Below are 11,989 nucleotides of genomic sequence, written 5' to 3' on the forward strand. Positions count from 1 at the left end.
GTGGAAGAGTTCCAAACAGGATGTAGCATTCTACTATCGAACCAGTACTATGCCGCTTGAAGCGAAAGGAAGCTATATGGATGCGTCAATTCTTACAAGGACTTACGATAGTTCCTAGTTCGAATGACCCGATCACCATCTATTGTGACAATAGAGGTGCCATCTTCCAGGCTAAGGAGCCAAAGTCTAGCAACAAGTCTAGACATGTACATCGGAAAGCTCACCTGATCCGTGATTACGTGGAGCAAGAGGAGATAGTGATTGACAAGATAGCTTCGGATGACAACATCGCGGATCCTCTCACTAAACCGTTGAATTATGATAAGCATGAAGGGCACGTTATTTCCATGGGAATTAAACGTGTTCCTGAGTTGTAGTAGTTGATTATGGATTCGATACATTATCTTTTTCATATACTATTTATAACTTCATCGTTTTATTTCATATTTTGTTTTTCATGTGGATTGTACCGACAACATTGAACGCCACAAAGTGAACTGAATTACATTATATTTGTTTTGGTCCGTAATCGCCTACATGAGCTGATAACTCTGGCTATTATATTGTGCAGTCGATTGATGGTAGGTTCAACGAGCCATAAGTCAAACAGTTGGCTAATCGATCACATATACGAGTTATAACGATATCTCGTAGGACAAAAATTGTGACAACGTAATGAAGTCCTAAATGTGTTTAATAACATTCGGTGCCAGGTCATGGATTGGACGTCCATTGTGTTCCTAGAGTCGATTCTTTTGACTATCGACTGTCTCTTGAGATTAAGGCAGTTTTTGGGTGACTTTGGTTTCTTTCTCATGGTCTCACCCGTAACAGAGGCTAAGATTTTTTCTGGGTCATTTCATACTGTGCTTATATCTGCAGGATTCGAGTTGAAGAAAATATCCAACCTTTATCAGGTTTAGTTATTTCTCAGGGCCACTCGAGGAGTTTTAACTGAAATGCATGGCCATGCTCGAATGATGATTCGTTTATCAGTTAAGTTACTCTCTAGTTGGTAAAACCACTCTTGATATTGATCACTTGTAAAATACGACCTTTGTGAATACGGATTTTGCAAATTGTTTTACATTGAGTGGGAGAAATTTTAGGATATGAGAATCGGTTATCGCACATACACTTGTGATGACAAGTGGAAGATTGTTGGAGCTCGTGTCCTCCACAATTAGTGTGATAACATTTATAAATCTCTTATAGGTTCACAAGGGTATACTTCGTATTTTATCAGTTGATTAACGATTATTTAATAACGGTTGGCTTGCTAGAAAGTTTGACGTTATTATCATACTGATGGCGGTGATCAACAGGTCCCTAAAAGTCACACCTAAAGGATGTGTTTGAGAGATGTGATTATGGAAATGTAATCACATTGATGCCTTATATGACTAAAAGGTTAGTCCATGTATTTGACTAAACAGTTAGTCAATGTGATGATGAGATGATTATTTAATCCTTTTTAACCTGATTTTGACCGAGACCCCAACCACCAAAAATGAGGATATAATCTTCTTATTTTTGGTTGTTGTTTAATTGTATATTATGCGTATTATTTATCAATTGTCATATATATCGACATGTATTAATAAGTCCACTTATAACAACTTGCAGTCGATTTATCAATACCAGTCTGTCAACATTTATTATGACAATATTGTATAATATATACATTAACTATAAATATCGCATATTTATAATTTGCTTATTAAATATAACCGTTTTTGTTTAATTACGAATTAACATCTTCATTCGTTAAAGCTAACATTATATACAATAATTAAATATAACATATTATATTCAATTTACGAATTGACAGTTAATTCGTCTCAGTTTATATTATTTAATAGTTTGACGTTATTATCATACTGATGGCGGTGATCAACTGGTCCCTAAAAGTCACACCTAAAGGTTGTTTCTTAATCTTTTCTATTTTGTTTATGTAAATTTCATTTATGACTAGTTTTCATAATCATAATTTCGTTATAATCCTAATAATCTTAAAGGATGTATACCGATATTTCCTACAACAATATTAAGTATAGATTATAGATTATGTAGTAATTAATATGGTATCAATTCTACATATGTGATAATGCATTCATCGTTTGAGTTTTATTAAAAGCTCTTCTGTTACTTTTTTATATCCAAATGGGTTGTAAGGACAACGTTGAACCCCATTAAAGTGAACTGGATTAACATAGTATTGGCCCCTAGTTTCTTATATGAGGTGACGTCTTGAGTTAACTAGAGTGTGATGCGATTGATGGCAAGTTCAAGTGCCATAGAGTCATGAGAGATGACTAGTCGATCACATAGGCAGACTGTATGGGACACTCTGTCGGGCTTATGACCGCTTATAGAGTTCTGGCAATTTTTATAGCCTGGTCATGGCGAGAGCTACTATGGTATTCTTATGAGTCGATTATTTGACTAATGACTGTTCGCCTAAGATGACACAATTTCAGAGTGACTTTGATTTATGTTCGGCGGCCTTCGTAATTGGGGTCTAATGGGCATGTTTTGGGTCATGATGAGCTGTGGCTATTCGAAGGGAAGAGTGCAATGGGAATTGTCCATCCCCGTCAGGGTTATCTTATACCTCAAGGCCACTCGAGGAGCAATGAACTGGAAATGTGTGGCCACGCTCGGAAGGTATCTATGGTAGACATATTCCGGTCAGACAGTTATTCTCCGGATCGAGAAAACCACTCACGATATGATCAAATGCAAGTACGACCTGCAAGACACCTTGCATTGAGTGGGAGATAGTAATAGGACAAGAGAATTGGTGACGCACACTTGTCGCGGACAAGTGGGAGATTGTTGGTGTATGTGTCCTCGACAATAATGCGATCACATGTTTAAATCTCATATTAAGAATACACAAGAGACATTTTATTGTCAACTGATCCACATTAATCGGTAATGATTAGCTGACTAGAATTTGACATTACTGTCGTGTGACGGTGGTGATCAGTTGATCCCTTAAGGTCATACCTCTAGGGAAACATTCTTAATTGATTAATTAATTAATTGTATAATGATACAAGTTAAGTAATTTCTTAAAATTAAACCAATGATTTTGTGAGTGATAATACGTATCTTATTATAATTCGATTAAATAAGATTCGTGCTAAGTAATTAAATTATTTTATTACTTAGGTTTATTTATTGTTTATGAAACAATTGTAATAAGAATGAATTGTTTATTATAAATACAAGTAGTTGTGATTTATAATTATATGACCCATTTTAAGTAATAGTAATTGTGAATTACTAGTTAATTTTCGTATGTGATTTATTTTGTTTATATAATGATTTTTAATTTGTTAAAAATGCATTATTTAATTGACATGTCTAGTAACATGTCTAATTTGTCACACAATACAAATTAACAAATTGAAAAAGTTAAAATGGATCCATATTACACATGTAAACCGTGTAAATGGGAGTATAGGGTTGGTTTGTGCCTTAATTATTTGTTTAGTGGGGAACATTATCATTACCTACTAATGATAGACCTTCATGCCTACTCTCTTGTGAAGAGCAACTAGAAAAGGCATTGGGCACTCTTCCCATGTGAGTTTTCAGCCACCCTAGTGCAAAGGGAGAGTTTTTCTCTTCTAATTAATACAATTCATTTTAATATAAGTTAATCGCTTTTTGGTGATGATCTAATCTCTCTAGTTTTGAGTTTTGAAGAACACTAGAATAACCTCACAAAATCACTAATATTATTCATAATACTAGAAGTAGTATGCATATAATATTAGTAATAATTTTATGGAAACAAATATTAATTCTAGTAATCAAATTAATATTTGTATTAAGAAGGATTTCCTTGGTACAATCCTTAAGGAGAAGTTCCTACTATAGAGCTTGGAGATTTGGAGCACTCTTGGAAGATCATCCTATTATGGGTAGCTCAAGAACAAGACTAGAAAGGAGTCCTATCTTGTGCCCTTGAAACCGAAATATCTTATGGTAAGAAGGCGATTTCTTCTTACTAATTTCGAAAGTTTTGCATGCATAAGATCTAGAATTAATTTTATGACTAAATTAATTATCACATTTTCAATATGTAAACCTTTGAGATTAACGAATCAAACACGTTCATCACCTACGTTCATTACCCCCGGCCAGTCCAATCGCCGACAAATCAAATTTAAAAAAAACAAAAAAATAAAACAAAATCTAATTAGTACTCCGTCTTTACCTAAAAACAACCTAATTATGATTTATTTTTTTAAAAAAAGGGGAAAAACAAGGCATCACAAGTTCACAACAACGTTGTTACTAATGCCCACCACCATCTGACCTCTAACACGTCACTCACGACCGACCACCTAACCAGCACCGTCGCCCAGAAAACCACACAACCAACCCCATGCACTCTCCCCTCTCCCGCAATCCCCTCCCCTGCTCCGACCACCACCGACCACGCCTACCGCACTGCCCCTCCCTACTCCGAGTGTGACACCCCCATACTCCAAGTGCCTTACCAGGACTACTCAGGTATATGAACGTCACCATCTCGGTTACCCGAGGCAATGATAATCATCAGACAATAAAGAAACATACTTAAATAGTGAATAACGTTTAACGTGATTACATGCCAAAGCCAAAACCGATAAAGAGAATTACAAATTCTCAAAACTGTCTACTATCAAAGGACTATAAAAATAAATGTCAGACACAGCGGAAGACTTCTAAACTGCATCATGGTGACTCATCCCAGCTATCCCATACGCATCGTCACATACCTGCTCAATAACTGCTCACCACCCCCGAATGGATGACCACAGTTTTTAAAACATTTAAACGGGGTCAGTACTGATTACATAAAACAAAATACAATACAACAACTACCAAACAGCACAATCGTCACATCAAACCCCGGTCTCTATGAACAATCACCACGTAACTGACTACACACTAAAATGTATAGCCCTGCCAGAGTACCCGTCGCAACAGATACTCCACACCGCCAGTGGGGGACCGCAGCCGTACCCACCAAATCCCCGCTCATCTCCATCGAGCGAAAACCCACGTCCATTAATGTGCACATCCCTTCTGTGGCGGGTTCCACAGAAAGCGAATAATGGGCGTGAATCCACTCCCGCAAGTGACTCCACTCAGCCAGGGACGCTCCGAAGAACACAGACAGACAATCAGCAATCACAATACAACTCAACAATCTTCTGAAACAATCAACAACACTAACCACAGCACAAATCACCACACATATCATGTAACTAGTACTGAGTAGGGAAAACCCTACCTGGAACAGCAATCACCAAGATCGTCACAAACAGCTAATCAAAATGCTCTTCTACGAAATCTCCTCCTATAAACACATATACAATCATGCAATTACTACTAAGCCAATCAAACACCCAAAAACCCCCAAATTACCCAATTAGGGTTTTGAACAAACTCAACGAATCACTATAAAAATTATACAAGAATCTTACCCTTGACGCGGCGAACTCAACGGTGTAAAGAAATCAATGATCCGACGACTCCAGCCCTTAGGATATGATAGCAATGTGAGAGAGGAGAACTACGTAACCTTGTTTTCTCTTTTGTGAAACTTATAATAAATTAAGAGTGAAAAGAAATGCCGAAATATATTTTTATAACCTTCTCCCGTTGCTATCAAAACACGACAAACAACCCGTAAAAACTCACTTACTCGATCGAGTAAGTGACTTACTCGATCGAGTGCCACACGTACTCGATCGAGTACCCATCAGGTCAGCTACTGTTTTGCGTAAAAACATACTTACTTGACATAGTAAGTCCTACTCGATAGAGTACCCAAAGATACAGAAAACCGTAATATTACAGTCTTCCCTCCTTAAAAAGAACTTCGTCCCCGAAATTCAGCCCATACTCAAAACAAACATACTAACTCGATCAAGACACAACAACGCAACTAAGACCTCAAAACAAAACCCCAACCTATAAAACATGAACTCTTAACACCAACTCCACCAACTATGCCTACCTCCAAAACACGGCTCGCGATATCGTATCAACTACATCATAGTCTCCCTCGACACCAACTCCAAACACTACCAACTACTATCCACAAACGCTGCTAGCTCCGTAACATATTATCCACTAGAAAATCCAATAACAAGACACTCATAAACATCAATCGGAATGTTACATTCTACCACCCTTAAAAGGAACTTCGTCCTCGAAGTTTACTCCCACACAACATCATCATCCAACTGTCAACACTATCAAACTCATAAACATCCTCGCCCAACTGTCAACACTATCTAAGAATTCTCACACTCCTGGACATCACACTACTACAAGTACAGCCATGGCCTTTTAGCAATATCAACCACAAAACAAATCCATCCTTTATGCTACACTAACACTCTACTTCCAATTATATTACAACATGCACAACCATGAAACTCTCTTTTATCGCATCCTACTCCTCTTAAGACAAATGTTACGTCCTCGTAACTCACTAATACTAAATCCTTAGCTATATCATCTCATTATCCTCATCACCACCACATGTCAAAGATAACCGCGTATAACCTCATTTCTATTACCATTCCTATTTCCAAGGCTCTCTTACTTAAACAATTCTCATACTTCAATTCATTCTGCACTCCATCTAACCAATACCACAAAATCCTTAGCATAACCAACACTCCAACTCTTCCACATTACCGCAACACAACATACCTCTCTATATAAAACACCTATCACCAAAAGCCTAGCTCACGATCCACACTTGTTACGTACACTCACACTAGATCCTCAAATTCTTTCCTTTCATTACTGCAAAACTCATACATAACTTAACATGACACTAATTCCCAACACCCTACACTCATTGTCTTAACAAAAGATTATAAACCACTTGCAGCTCTCATATCAGAACGACACCTGTTCCACTATTCACTTGCCATTACTATGTCTACTAATGCCTCATCTTAAAACAAGATCAAAATTACTGTAACAACCACTCACACTGTGTCCCATCAACAGAAAATCACTATACCATGACAACACAGAAACATTCCTAACTCTCTTCCATACCATACTCTACCCTCACTCCCAAACTGAAACTGGTAAGAAACATCAATAAATAAAACAATCGTCTATCTGTACAAACCAAAACTCACAGGAAGCAGCAGCAAACAACACAACAATCTATATATAACTGGTATGTACTTTTGAGAACTCGTATCATAATCATCCCGCCTACTCCACCACAACCGGTGACGGCATCACAACACCGTCACCAACAGCCGCACCGCAGCGCGAAAATACCCGCATCATAACACGAAGTACCGTGCCCGGATCACCACCCGAGGCACCACATCCACATCGATAGACATCACAACTTACACAATCCCATAAACATTGACTCAGCATAACTTCTCGGACAATAAAAAAAACTTACTCAAATCCACTTTACTAAATCACAACGCAACATATTATATGAATTAAACAGATAATAACCTCATGAATATCATCCCCTTACCATATCACAGAATAACATATATCATGAATACATACAAGTATAACCAGTCATGCCAGATCACTCAAATTATCACTTTTGAACATCTTTTCATTATGTTACCGTATCCAACATATATTACAGAACATTTAGATAACAACTTTATGACTATCACACCAGACCACTTATCGTGAGGTCAGAACCTCACACAAACGTTTATACACATCATAGATCCATAATCACATCCAACTAGTCAATCCTGATCACGTAAGTTACCACTTGATAAAGGTTACCTCTCCCCCATAACACATTCCTCCATTCGCATAACCATCATCCCCTGCCAAATATAACCATACAGCTAATACTCAACCACTAGCAACCGCCTCCTAAGACCACATCTTATACTTCCCCACAAACGTACATATCAATCATGTCTCTACAAAATCAACCTCTTTAGAATGGCCATCTTTCCTATTTATCATCACCCTTAACCACTAGTGACAACACCTCAATACTACCATCGTTCGGACATCAAGCCTCTTACACTCATCTCTAAACATCACGGTTTCTTTCTTATCTTTGTTTAACATCCCGAATAACTAACATCAAACCCATCAACCAAATTACCTCAACATTAATTCCAAATCCATCCTTAATTGTATCGTCACCCAACTCACCACCAAGATCTCATATCGTGCAAATTATTTACCCCGCTTTTTACTTTTCTTAATTCCTCGAAACTCATGATTATCAAGGCATCCTGGAACTCCTATATAACTGTTAACTCAAATCCTCATGATAGTATCATACCTCTCGACGATTCTTTACTTTTATATCACATAACTCTGGTGAACATTTTCCTAGTTTTACTCCCCTTATTCATTTATTTTTCACTCAACAAAATCAATTAACCATAAAAATCCTTATTACTTCTTCCTAACTCTTTAGTACTCCGGTTACCTTCTCATTGCTCCAAACTCAAATCCCATTATTTCTTATCGATATCATCTCACTCTTTCTGACCCTGGATCCTCTCTTATCATGCTATCACTCACAGTTATCACCAATCAGTCCAGACCATCTCATGTTATCACTCACACTGCCTTTTTTTTTTTTGAATTCCCAAAACTCATTTCATACCGTTACTTGTCCAAGGAAATCACACATTAGTTTCACCTCTTGATAATACAAATTCCCAAATTTACTCGCTATCTGCAAACCCATATCGCTGCATAACTCAATCTAAGCTCTTTATACGCCATTTCTTTCCATTTACCTATAACGACCTTTCCATTATATATATATTCTCAACCCACCGAGTCATAACTACCTCCCCTCATAATCCTGAAACATCCAAAGTTACCACGTACAATTTGCATCTCTCATTTCAATCTTTTCATTCTCACGTTCCATAAACTTACATTACCCCTTGCCCACATTCACTTACTTTTACATTACTCATCACACAATCATATCAATAATCTCATCCCACGAAACGTGCTCCATGCCTCAATCAGGTAATCAAAGTTCCTTTCCTTTCTCCACTATCTATCAGAACCACATATAACTCATGTCCTCCCACCGAACTCATACTCACCACAGGTGCCACTCTTTACATCATAAGATTGGGTAACTTACGCATCAGGACCAACATACATGTAAAAAAATGCATAAAGAAGCAAAATAACACCTTTGAATTAAACATATTATGCAACGGAAGTCAAAAGATAAGCATATGACCCAAAACAGGGGTCACTAGATCGAGTACAGGCCACTCGATCGAGTAAAAGACTTACTCGATCGAGTAGGTGAAGGTCAGAGACACGTAAAACAAATTACCAGGGCTACTCGATCGAGTAACAAGGGATGCACTCGATCGAGTGGGGGCCACTCGATTGAGTACCCTACGAGTTTCTCAGCACTGTCAAGTTTTCGTAAAACGGTCATAACTCGCTCGTTTCTTGGCCGTTTTGGGCGTGTGACCTATCGTTAGAATCGTAAAAGAACAAGCTATCACCTCCAATTGTAATCACATTAAAATCATTTATGCATCTCAAGTTATAACAGTTTAAAGACAACTTCGCTGTAATCAGACGACATAACTATTCGATTTTCTCTTTCAAACAGCTTAAACAACAACAAGGTAGACAAAAACAACTCAATACTCGTAAAATCAGTATCCCTAACCACCTGTTACTATCATCAAAAGCCAAGCAACAAACAACTCAATGCACACATATCATTCAACTTACCCATCATATATTGCCCGCATGTTTTTATCCTATAACTTTATGTAAAAAAAATCACAAATACATGACATCAAGTCCCCTTTTTACATGTTACTAACATAACAACATCATAAAATCACTTTCATCATACAACATGCTTAATCATAAATCATATTATCATGCAACGATTATTATTCTTCACATATTATCATATATGAACTACTTCCTTTTTCCACCACATTATTCATCATTCTCACATACTTTTCCAACGACTCCAACCAACATCATATACTAACTATCATTCAACATGCTTTCAACCAACAACATACAAAATCACACCGATTCATGCCACACATCACTATATAGGTACAGAATTCATAAGATAAACACATAGCGATCCCGACTCATATCCCATGGTGACCGATTCAAAATTGTAGGGCGCGTTCGCGACTTTATGACGTCTCCCAAGTCTTTGCATTAGCTCCTACAACTTCTACCCCGAGTTCATTTTAATTTGACTCCCTATGTTCATTAGGTTCATTGGTTACAGGTTTCAGGATCGTCGCTCTGATACCACTTTGTGACACCCCCATACTCCAAGTGCCTTACTAGGACCACTCAGGTATAGGAACGTCACCATCTCGGTTACCCGAGACAATGATAATCATCAGACGATAAAGAAACATACTTAAATAGTAAATAACGTTTAACGTGATTACACGCCAAAGCCAAAACCGATAAAGAGAATTACAAATTCTCAAAACTGTCTACTATCAAAGGACTATGAAAATAAATGTCAGACACAGCGGAAGACTTCTAAACTGCATCGTGGTGACTCATCCCAGCTATCCCATACGCATCGTCACATACCTGCACAATAACTGCTCACCACCCCCGAATGGATCACCACAATTATTAAAACATTTAAACGGAGTCAGTACTGATTACATAAAACAAAATACAATACAACAACTACCAAACATCACAATCATCACATCAAACCCCGGTCTCCATGAACAATCACCACGTAACTGACTACACACTAAAGTGTGTAGCCCTGCCAGAGTACCCATCGCAACAGATACTCCACACCGCCAGTGGGGGACCGCAGTCGTACCTACCAAATCCCCGCTCATCTCCATCGAGCGAAAACCCACGTCCATTAATGTGCACATCCCTTCTGTGGCGGGTTCCACAGAAGGCGAATCATGGGCGTGAAGCCACTCCCGCAAGTGACTCCACTCAGCCAGGGACACGCCCCGAAGAACACAGACAGACACTCAGCAATCACAATACAACTCAACAATCGTCTGAAACAATCAACAACACTAACCACAACACAAATCACCATACATATTATGTAACTAGTACTGAGTAGGGAAAACCCTACCTGGAACAGCAATCACCAAGATCGTCACAAGCAGCTAATCAAAATGCTCTTCTACGAAATCTCCTCCTATAAACACATATACAATCATGCAATTACTACTAAGCCAATCAAACACCCAAAAACCCCCAAATTACCCAATTAGGGTTTTGAACAAACTCAACGAATCACTATAAAATTATACAAAAATCTTACCCTTGACGCGACGAACTCAACGGTGTAAAGAACTCAATGATCCAACAACTCCAGCCCTTAGGATTTGATAGCAATGTGAGAGAGGAGAACTACGTAACCTTGTTTTCTCTTTTGTGAAACTTATAATGAAGTAAGAGTGAAAAGAAATGCCGAAATATATTTTTATAACCTTCTCGCGTTGCTATCAAAACCCGACAAACAACCCGTAAAAGCTCACTTACTCGATCGAGTAAGTGACTTACTCGATCGAGTGCCCCTTACTCGATCGAGTGCCACACGTACTCGATCGAGTACCCATCAGGTCAGCTACTGTTTTGCGTACAAACATACTTACTCGACAGAGTAAGTCCCACTCGATAGAGTACCCAAAGACACAGAAAACCGTAGTATTACACCGAGTACCGTCTGTGTTCGGAATTGAAGATGGAAATTAAAAGGAAGAAGACGGAAGGGGATTGGGGATACATGGTAATACCACAACAATTAATTTCACTACTTAACATTAACAAACCCTAATAATTTTAATAAAAAATTGTTAAAACAATAAAATTGTTTCAGTAATTTGGGACACTTAGATTCGATTTTAGGGAAAAATGTAATGAGATTTTAGTTTGTTTAGGTTTAGAAAAGGGTACGATAAGGAAAATTAATGAAAAAAATGTATGTGAA

Source organism: Silene latifolia, chromosome Y (genome assembly GCF_048544455.1).
Source record: "Silene latifolia isolate original U9 population chromosome Y, ASM4854445v1, whole genome shotgun sequence".
Lineage (NCBI taxonomy): Eukaryota > Viridiplantae > Streptophyta > Magnoliopsida > Caryophyllales > Caryophyllaceae > Silene > Silene latifolia.